The sequence below is a fragment of the Eucalyptus grandis genome, chromosome 5, assembly GCF_016545825.1.
Source record: "Eucalyptus grandis isolate ANBG69807.140 chromosome 5, ASM1654582v1, whole genome shotgun sequence".
In the NCBI taxonomy this organism is placed as follows: domain Eukaryota; kingdom Viridiplantae; phylum Streptophyta; class Magnoliopsida; order Myrtales; family Myrtaceae; genus Eucalyptus; species Eucalyptus grandis.
Window position 1 is genome coordinate 57,643,608 of NC_052616.1, and position 11,072 is coordinate 57,654,679.

General features: G+C 36.0%; 1 long non-coding RNA gene across 2 annotated transcripts; it reads left to right on the top strand.

Moving 5' to 3' along the window:
• Positions 1 to 692: 692 nt before the first annotated feature.
• Positions 693 to 3,674, top strand: LOC108956445. 2 transcript variants are annotated; one of them, XR_005551117.1, is made up of 5 exons: positions 693 to 794; positions 1,130 to 1,176; positions 1,256 to 1,326; positions 1,464 to 1,554; positions 1,634 to 3,674. It is a non-coding gene; the product is annotated as an uncharacterized LOC108956445 (long non-coding RNA). The 2 variants fall into 2 exon arrangements; XR_005551116.1 differs by having other exon boundaries at positions 698 to 794; positions 1,030 to 1,176.
• The last annotated feature ends 7,398 nt before the right edge of the window (positions 3,675 to 11,072 follow it).

Genomic DNA, 11,072 nt, shown 5'->3' on the forward strand with positions numbered 1-11,072 from the left:
TTTTTCTTCCTTTTTCTTTTTCTTTTCTATTCACCATCTTCTTCTTCATCGACAATGACAGCTTGGGATTGGACTGAGCGTTTGTGACAGGAATGTGTCAATGAGCGATAAGAAGTGGCGTCTTGTGAAGGTCATGAAATGTGAGCAGGTTCTTGAGGACGTGAATGGCAGTGGAGAGATAGAAGGAGAGGAGGTGGAGGAGATCGGAGAAAACCATTGAACTGGGTATGGATGTGCTTCGATATGTGTGTTTCAGTTTTCAATCAAAACTCATTTTTGGTATTTGAAGCGTTCGCGATCGACGCGTAGATGAAGGAACAAAACCATGAGAAATACACTAGTCATTGTTCTCTCTTTCTTTTCTTTTTCTTTTTTAAAATTTTCTGAACACAGCAGAAGCACATGTCGCTGTTGATGGTACAAGAAAAGGACAATCATGGAGGAAGAGAAATTGTGGAGGACTACGTGATGTGTTCGGTCCTCGTCATTCATCATTCTTAAATGTTCTTTTCACTTCGATATCTGTGGCCACGTGGGCCAATCACAAAAGTGACCCAAGAAAACATCCTTAAAATCTAGAGGCTGATTAAGAGGAAGGGATTGTTTTGGAAGTCTTGGTAAAAATGGTAAGGGTCAAAGAAGTAAATTTGCCTCATTATAGAGAAAGCAACCATCAGTGCATCACAAGATTTCGTATATACCAAGCGTTTCTAGTTCAACCTTCAGGGCAAGAGAAGAATTCGAGCTTACTTTAGGAGGCGAGGGCTTGTGCTTGAAGTGGAGAAATCACGCCGGTAAGAAAATCACCGAGATGCTCCTTTTTGTTTTGAGATATTTACTTTGATGACTATAGATTGAGACATGAAGGTAATCTTCCAATTGTATTTTTTTTTTAGACTCGAACACGACTTGATTTGTTTTGAAAAAAACATATTCTGAAACAGAAAACTCATTATAGTATATTTCATCTCTACATTACTTCTCTAGAAAAGTCCCATCTTCATTTTCTTGTTTATTAAAATTTTACAGGATGGAAAACATTTGAGTTTTACTTGTCGCGTGACACTCTACATCCCCTAAAGCATACAAATTCACAAATTGCTTTTTCATCTTTTGGGGGCAAGAGAAGAAGTAAAGCTTTGTTCGGCTTGTGCTTGAAGAGGAGAAACTGCATAGGTAAGAAACACCACGCTGATCTTGAGAAATCATTGATACACTCCTTCTCATTTTGAGATATTTGCTTTGATGACTACAGATTAATGTGTGAAGCTAAACCTCCGACCATATTGCATTTCAAGACTTGGACATGACTTGATTTGTTTCAAGGTAACTTATTCGGAAACACAAAACTCATTATAGTAAATTTCATCTCTACATTGCTCCTCCATAAAAGCCCCACCTTCATTCTCTAGTTTATTATAATTGATGGTATGAAAAATATTTGAGTTTTACTTGTTGCGCAGTACAAATTCACATATTACTTTTTCATCCTTTGGGGCAAGAGAAGAAGTAAAGCTTTGTTTGGCTTGTGCTTGAAGAGGAGAAACCGCATTGGTAAGAAACACTATGCAAATCCTAAGAAATCACCGAGATGCTCCTTCTTGTTCTGAGATAGTTACTTTGATGACTATAGGTTGAGGCGTGAAGTTAATCCTCCGATTGTATTGCCTTTTGAGACTCAGACATGACTTGATCTATTTCAAGGTAACTTATTCTAAAACACAAATCCCATCATAGTAAATTTTATCTCTATATTGCTTCTCTAGAAAAGCCCCACCTTCATTCTCTAGTTTATTATAATTGATTAGATGAAAAACATTTGAGTTTTTCTCATTGCATAACACTTTACATCCTTTAAAGCATATAAATTCACATTACTTTTTAAAAATAATCGTCACACATATTGCTTTTTTTTTTCTTAATACATTTATTCTATTCGGAACCAATTGGTATGAACTGTTAGTTTGTTTGGACATGGTGGAATCGCATACCAATCCTCACTCTAGAGTAGTTCTTGAAACATTTACCTTTGACCTTTGGAATAACTGACTTTAAAAGGTGGATAGGGGAGAATCTTTACTTAAGGGACCTCAACTTTGGTTCTCATATCTATGCACAAAAATTTCTTTACTGGATGAGCTTGCTCTTAATTTATTAGAGCTTTCATCCGATGATGCCAAAGTAAAGTGCAAGGGTATATGAAAGTTATATCCACGGGAATTTGGACATCGTTGCTCTAACCCTGCTTTGTCCTTTATACTATGTGAGAGGATCCACAAATAGATTGCTGATTTGGAAGTGTGCAGAAAGAGAAATTTGTAACTATGAGCCGTCAGACTAGCTGTATATTTTCATTCATAGACTAATTAATAAATAAATTCATTTTAGTATGAGAAAATATATATGGCGATGAAGTAATTAATAATAAAATATTAGTATTTTCCCACACATTTTTAAGTGAGAAAGGGGCATCCAATGGAGAGCTAATGTAAATTATTGCTCATTAATAAAAAAAAATGTCCTTATTAAATGGGATGGGTTTGCGGATAACGTCTTAGCTCACAGGACCACACCACCCCCATAATTTCTTGTATGAATACATTGTCTCTAATGTATGTATCGATTTTTTTTTGCCAAAGACCTAAGTGCCGAGTACAACATCATTTATTGAAAGACCAAATATTAGACAACGTCTATTAGCGAAAGACCAATTTGAAAGCATACTTCTTTCGATTGCCGAAGGTTGACCATAGCATTACTCGGTTCGAAAGTTTCCTCACCCCTACGAGTTCCAATTGCAAAGAAATTGTGACTTTTTTCCTTGGGCACGCTTCATAACTCCTTTCATGATGGAACGTTTCTCCAACCTAATGAAAAGTAGTATTGCAGAATACTTTTAAAGTGTTTAAAAAAATTAAGTTGATTTCCACATTCAACCCCCCATGTATTACGCTACATGTTTGTTCATCTTTTAGGAACCATGAACACGAGTTTTCCTTATCTCTTCCAACAAAATGCTTTCAAGAAGTATTTGATAAGTCCCAATTTACATTTATTCATGTGGATTAGTTGACTTTAAAAATTTAGGTAGTCCATGATTTTTATAACAAAAATATTAGATAAGGACAAATCAAAATTATCATTTTCTTTATCTAGGACGAGGTTTCCTAGATGAAAATTCCGAATGGATTAAATTTTGTATGATATTAAAGGGGACAAAAATGATCCCCTTTTCATATGTCTTCTAAAATATAATTTTTAATATTAAAATAACATTATAATATACAATAAAACCCGTGTTGGAACCGACCCGAGTCACCAACCATTGGCCCATATGGACCTGAAACACGGGCCCAGTCCAGCTTAGAGAGAAAGGCCCAACCCTTTAAAAACGAAATGAACTAAGCCTGGCCCATTAAAGCAGGATAAGCCCAATATGCCTAAATCATCCCAGCCCGAATACCAAACCCTAAAGACCTGACCCCGATCCACTCCGACCCGCATCCGATGCGGTACCTAGGCAGATCCGACTTGCTCTCCTCCCCCTGCCTCTCGCAGCGCTCTATCGACCTCGCCCCGACGGGGGCGGCCGCGGCGAGTGCCACCGCTCGCATCGGGCTGGCCACGCACCCAACCCAACAACGTCTTGGCCAGCCCAGGCCGAGGGCCAGTTCGCGGCCTACCACCGTCGCCAGCCAAGAACCAGCTCGGCCTCCCCTACTTCGGCCGAGATCTGGCTTGGCCAGACATGGCCGGTGGAAGCCGCTCGACCGAGGCCTCCCCAGCGCCGTCTCTCCTGTCTCGACCCTCCGCGTGACACCCAAATGGCGAGTAGACGATCGATCGGAGCTCGGGAGACGGACTTTCTCAACACGAACTTTTAGATCTAGCTTAGGCATCTCGTCGAGCCGATGGCGCGCGACGCGCTTGGTGATCAAGATACCCGGTGATATCTGTTTCTCTTCATCATTTTGTTTCCCTCTAATATTACACACTAGTTCTCAACTAATTAATTTCTTAATACCAAGTTGTGTGTTAATAAAGTTGTGATTTTATGGTGTCTTGTTTTGTTTTTGTTTGTCTAATGGTCATTCGCAATTATTGATCGGACAAGTCGGACAGAAACGCCATGATGATTTTTGTCCTCATCGTTTCGTCCTTGTGTTATACAATCTCAACTAATTAACTTCTTAATTGCAAGTTTTTTTACTAAAGAACAACGAACATGGGTATTTGTATTTGCGTCTGAGCGTGTGAGAGAGGGAGTTAGGAAGATGCAAACTTTGTTCAAGTAAAAAAGTAGGGTCCATAATCCTCAATATAAAAATCGTCTCGCGTCATCCCATTATAATTAAGATGAATAGAAAAGCTACATTAAAGAATTAACAATTTAAGCAGAGTAGTCATCTGTAGACCAAAATTACAAACTTAACAATTTTACAAAATTTAATCCATCAGAAATTACAAAAAGTATGGTTAATTGATGATTAATTTATTTTCAAACATAGAAAAATATATAGTCTATTAACAATAAACATAGAAGGTGAAGAGGAGATGAGAGAGAAAAAACAGAGTAGGGTGAATTGGTGACTAACCTTGTTCCTGAACGTAGAAGGATATTTTAGTCAATTGATAATAAGATATGTATACCAAACCAAAGAGAGAGTAAAAATAGCCTTACCGTATTTCCTTTTTTTAAGATAAAGTAATAGTATCCAAAATTTTAATTGATGCAATGCTGTCCTACAATTTAGAATTTCTCACATTCAGATGCAGCCGTTTTGAAGAAATTCTCTTTTAATTTATGGGTGACACCGCATCTGTCTTGCTTTCGAACGTACTAGCTATCAAAATAATTGGTGTATGGTACAGACGTCAAAAACAATTACCAGCTATATAAAAAGTGCATGACATCTTTTAATTTGTAGCCTCGATCAAATCCAAGTGCTGAATGGTACAAACATCAAAACAAGTACCAGCTGTCAGATGTTGTTTGTTAACTATCTCTTTATAAAGTACTTATTGCTTTCTTGCAAAATCGCAAAAATGAAAAGAAATATATTAAGCTTTGAAATATTAAGAAAATAATTAATATCACGAAAAATTTATAAATTTATGATAAATTTATTTTGAATTAATTTTTTAACCATAAAAAACCCCAAACTGCAATAGTTATAACAAATGTACCCTAAATGATTACAAAAATAATAAAAACTGATATATTTGTAACAAATATTTAACCTTTATTAAATTAGATTAATATCATAAAAAATCAGAAAATTGGTATAACTAGCACACGCGACATCCAATTCAACAATTTGACAATAAAATCTAAAGGAAATTAATAAAAGATAAATTTTTCACAAAAATACTAGCTCGTAAATTTATCAAAAGTATATTAATTTGAGATTTTTGATGATCAAAAAAATTAATTTAAGATAAATTTATTAAAAGTATATTAGTTTGGAATTTTTCATAATATTAATTATTGTTTTTTCAATGGACAAGAGAGAGGGAGGTTTTGGACGATACCGAGGTCTGGTTTCGAGAGAACGACACATTGACCTGTTGATTGCTAATTGGGTTTGTCGATTTCTGTTGCAGCACACGGCCGGTCCAATTAGTCGGGCTCACTCTTTTTGGCTAGAAAGTAGGGCCTAGTCATTGTGGCAAGAGCTCAGCAAAGAATCCCTTCATCCTCTAGCCATTCCAAGTCGAAGCCGAAGGTATTGAAACATCTTCCTCGATTACAATTCTCTTCAATGAATTTTCAGTTCCCCGCTGTACTCTTCCTCGACGGTGACAACTTGTTGTTGCCTCATGCTGATATGTCCACTCATATTATGGTATTATCAACTTTTGGCCTGCATTACCCTTCGTTCATCTTGCAGACAAGTCAGAGTGAAGCCATAGATCTCAGCTCCCGTTGCATCCTTACAGTGAAGCCACTCCTGGTAAGTGTGTCATTATCATATCTACCTTTCGTATGCTATCAGCTCTTATTTCAAATTCAACCTTTTGTTTGGTAATTTGGTTGCATTAATTTTACCCTACAAAACCCAAAAGCAAAAAAAAAAAAAAAAAAAAAAAAAAGAAGAAGGAAGAAGTAACAAAATGGGTAAAATAATTGCAGCACAAACTCATTTGAGAGGCTTCGATATTCGTCACTCTAGGCATTTATACGTCACTGAATTTAGTTAAATGAAACTATAGTAATATTTATAAAGATCAAAAGGTAATAAAAAGATATTATATTTCTCGTTGATTTAGCCAGTTATTCGGCTATTACTTGGCCAAGTACCAAACTTGTTTTCAGATAGGGAAAGGTCTTCTCTAACCCTTGCCAGTATCACAAACTTGCAGAAAAACATATTCATATAGGTTGTAGCATTTACAAATATAGAAAATTGAGTTTTGGAATCATCAAAATTAAGTTAGAATTAACAATGACAACTTGTAAATAAAAGGTGCAGCTAAAGATCAGGTATGATTATAAAAAATTTAGATATGATCAGTGTAACTTTTTGACAGTCTAATTAAAAAAAATATATATATATATATATATTTTTTGGTCATATATAATTTTTTTGATATGATCAATGTAACTTTTTGACAGTCTAATCTTTTATATATATTTGGGAAATAAAATCTAGTGTTAAAATAACTGCCGAGGGCTTTGTGGTGGCTTGTTTGAGCTTCATCTTTACTATTGAGTAATGATACTAAAAAAAGAAAATGATGGAAGAGCGAGGTTGTCTATACTCCAAGATTATGTTGATTAAATCAGGTTTCGGAACCTTTGGTTTCCGTTAAATCTTATATATAAATTATTCACTTTCAAGCTTTTTTTTTTTTTTTTTTTTTTTTTTTTTTTGTTCTTGTTTGTTTGTTTCTGGATTCAAGGGAACTGATCATACCAAGCACTCAAATGATTTAAGTGAAATTTATTTCTTATGAAAAGGCCAAATTAACTGAAAGAGTAGCTTCACATGATTTCACAGTGTCAAATGAAATAGGCATGTTTTTTCAACAACAGTGGAAGATCCTATGATTCCTATCCACAACGCGTCCATTAGCTAGATGCATTCCATAAATAAATTTATTCTTTGTGAACATAAAGAAAATTTGTATGGCGATGAAAAATTATTACTTCGCCCCTTATGATTACGTTTTTATCTTGGACGAATCATAGCTTAAAAAAAGAAATATTATTATCTTTCCACACATTTGCAAGCAAGAAAGGAGAATATTTTGGGCGTGTTCATTTAAATTATTGCTCACTAAAAAAAGCTTGTCCTTATTTGATGGGAAGGGTTTGAGGAAAACGTCCTAGTTTACGGCAGCACAACGCACCGCATTTGTCACAGAGCCAGGTCATTGCAGAATAATTATATGAAGATGATTCATGTGGCTCTTTACCAATATCATCATTTAAAAATTAATTTTCACTATGAATACCTTGACCTCCTACGGTATCCAATACCGTGGTACACATGTCTGTCCTCTTCACCGTTTCCGACAGATGTTATAAACTATTTTATAACTAATCAATTTCTTAACTGCAAGCGTGTTGATAAAGTTGTGAGTTTTGATTGCCTTGTTTCGTTTGTCTCGCTGTCCGATGGTGATTTGCAATTATTTATCTGGGCAAGTTGGACAGAACCCCAGTGATGAATTCTACCCTCATCATTTCCCTTTATTAATGAACATTTCTCAGCTAATCAATTTCTTGAGTGTAAGTTGTTTTTTGATGAATAATGAACATGCATATTTGTGCTGCACGAAGAGAGAGAGAGAGAGAGAGAGAGAGAGAGAGAGAGAGAGAGAGAGAGAGAGAGAGTTTGTTTGGACAATACCAAGGGACGGTTTGCAATTATTAAACACATTGGCCTGTTGGCTTCCAATTGTGTTTCTTAATACGCTTCCAGCCCCATTAGTCGGGCTTAGTATTTGATCTGGGAACAGTTTGAATATCTACTGCACACTTGCCCTGTAGCAACTTTGCTCAAGTAAAAAAGTAGTGACTGTTGATCCAATCGTCAATGGGGACTGTTCTTTAATATTCACCGTAAAAGTAATTTTTATTTTATTTTATATTTGCAGTAAATCAAGAATGCACATGCATGCTTAAACCTTCTTCTTTTCGGTCCAAGTGCATTGACCTTTTTGGAATCTCCTCCCTTGCAAGTGTTTTCCAACAATAAGAGTGGACAAAACGGATTGGTAGGTTTCTAAATATTCAGTGCTGTTGGAAATTAATCCAGAGAATACACAAACTGTTTGTTGTAGTCAAAATATCAATGTAAAGAAGACGATAACAATTATATAATATTCTTTTTATATGTAAACTTACAACTCTTGGAGAAGAAGAAAATAAGATATAATATAAAATTGGAGGTGAGGTACGGATAACCGAATCTCTTTAAGGCGATTAGTTCCTACCAAAAGTGCCATGCAAATTCACGAACTATGCCTCCCAAGATACAACACCTCGAACCTGTTTGGATTAGTACTATGCAAACAGGACTCTGTCGAACCGTTTAATTGAACCAGCACACTCAGGAAAAACAGAAGAGTAGAAAGGACATCAAAGCTCTTTTTGGAATCGAATCGGGAAAACCAAAAAACTATATGAAGCATAGAGCTTTTTAGTTCATGTACTACAGAGATACATGAATTAAATAGACGCGTGTATCCACGAGATTCATGAATAAAGAAATACGTGAATCCAAGAGATTCATGTATACAAAGATACGTGAATTCAACAGATTCATGAGCTCAATAAATACATGAACTAAACGATACATGAATCTAGGAAATTCATGAATATAAAAGTATAGGAAATTCATGAATCCAAAAAGAGATACATGAACAGAAAAAACGTATCTTAATTTATTGGCTTCCGTTGATCCATTAACCATAATTATAACCATAATTACAACAATCTCCCACATTAATGGATCAACAAAACATTTTTGACTTGAAGGAATCTGAGCATGCTTGTTGAAATAAACCGCATCAAGATAGGTAGCTTTCGCTTTGAACCTTCTTTAGTGAAAGTCTATCGGACTTACTTAACTAGTCGATGGACTAAGCCTTGAATCGACTTGAGTTGTTTGTGTAAGCCTAGACAATAAACCTCACACGGAGTATTTCCAATTCAAGATTGGTTCTCGGTTGTGTTCATTCTTTCGGCCTTGAACCTCTCGGGATTCATGCGTGCTTTAGAAAATCTAGCCTTTAAAGATTTTCATAGAGTCGGCCAGCTCCACGGATATAGGTGCATTCCTATTAAAGACATCCTACCATATCTCACTTGGATGTTATATTCCAAATTATAGGAATCATTAAACGCATAGCGTACCCTTAATAACGCTGTAGGAAAGCACCGATGCATCATAGGAATGGTAGATAGTGCTTACACTAGAGTTTCCAAAATTTGCGTTGTCCTATTGAACCTAGACCATGGGATCTCCAATCGCATAGGTTAGGTTTCCCCTGGAATCTCTTTATTGGGTTAAGGCTCTTAAACCCATTCCCTCGATGCGCAGTTTATCTCGCTCTTTGACAAACCTTTTGTCACGGATCCGCAATATTTTCCTTTGACTTTACAAAGTCTAAAGAAATTATTCCATTTGAGAGCAACTGCCTTACGGTGTTATGTCTACAACGAATATGTCTAGACTTACCGTTATAAATCACATTATGTGCCATTGCAATTGCCGCTTGATTATCACAAGTGTATGCAAATTGCAAGCATAGGTTTTGGCCACATTGGAACATCTTCTAAAAATGTCGAAGCCATTTCGCTTCTTCAGTGCTTTATCCAAAGCAACAAACTCGATTCCATTGTAGAGCGTGTTATTATAGTTTGTTTAGAGGATTTCCATGACACTGCAGAAAGCACCTCCTAGCGTGAACACATATCCGCTAGTCGATTTCGATTCATCGAATCGAAATCCGGTTGCATCACAATAACCTTCCAAAACAAATTGGATATTTGCCATATTGTAGAACATAGTCTTTTGTCCTTTTCAAATATCCTAATAATCTCATCAAAGCATTCCAATGCTCATGACTGGGTTATTGGTATATCTACTCGGTTTGCTTACCGAGTACGCAATATCGAGTTTAGTGCAATTCATGATATACATGATGCCGCCGATTACTTGAGAGTATTCTAGCTGTCTAACACTATTTCCGGTGTTCTTTCTTAAAGTTAGGTGTGGAAGAAAATAATTGTTTGCATCTTTAATGCCGAATCCTTTAAATCTCTCAAATACCTTTTCAATGTAATGAGATTGTGTTAAACCTAAGCCATCGAATTCCTTAGCATTTTGATGCCGAGTATAACATCCGCAACACCTAAATCTTTCATCTCAAAGTTCTTCTTGAGAATGTTCTTGGTGATTTTGATGACCTCAATGTTATCTCCAAAAATTAACAAGTCATCAACATATAGACAAATAAGTACATATCCAACTGTAGTGGACATAGTGTACACACATTTGTCACACTCATTGATTCTATACCCATTTTGAATCATTACCCGGTCAAATTTCTCATGCCATTGCTTAGGAGCTTGTTTAAGTCCATACAATGATTTGACAAGTCTACACACTTTGTGTTCTTGTCCTTTGACCTTGAACCCTTCAGTTGTTCCATATAAATCTCTTCGTCGAGATCACTATTTAAGAATGCGGTTTTCACATCCATTTGATGTATTTGCAAATTGTATAGCGAAGCTATAGCAATCAACATCCTTACCGATTTTATTCTTGTGACGGGTGAATAAGTATCAAAGTAGTCAAGACCCTCTTTTTGTCTAAACCCTTTGGCTATAAGCCGAGCCTTGTACTTATCAATGGAACCATCGCTTTTAGTTTTTCTTGAAAATCCATTTACATCCAATTGGTTTATTTCCAGGTGGAAGATCAACCAATTCCCAAGTATGGTTACTTAGGATAGAATGGATTTCATTGTCAAACTTCTTTCGAGAAAGGAGCATCTGGAGATGACATTGCCTCTTTATATGTTTGGGGCTCACCTTCTAACATGTATGTTAGAAAATC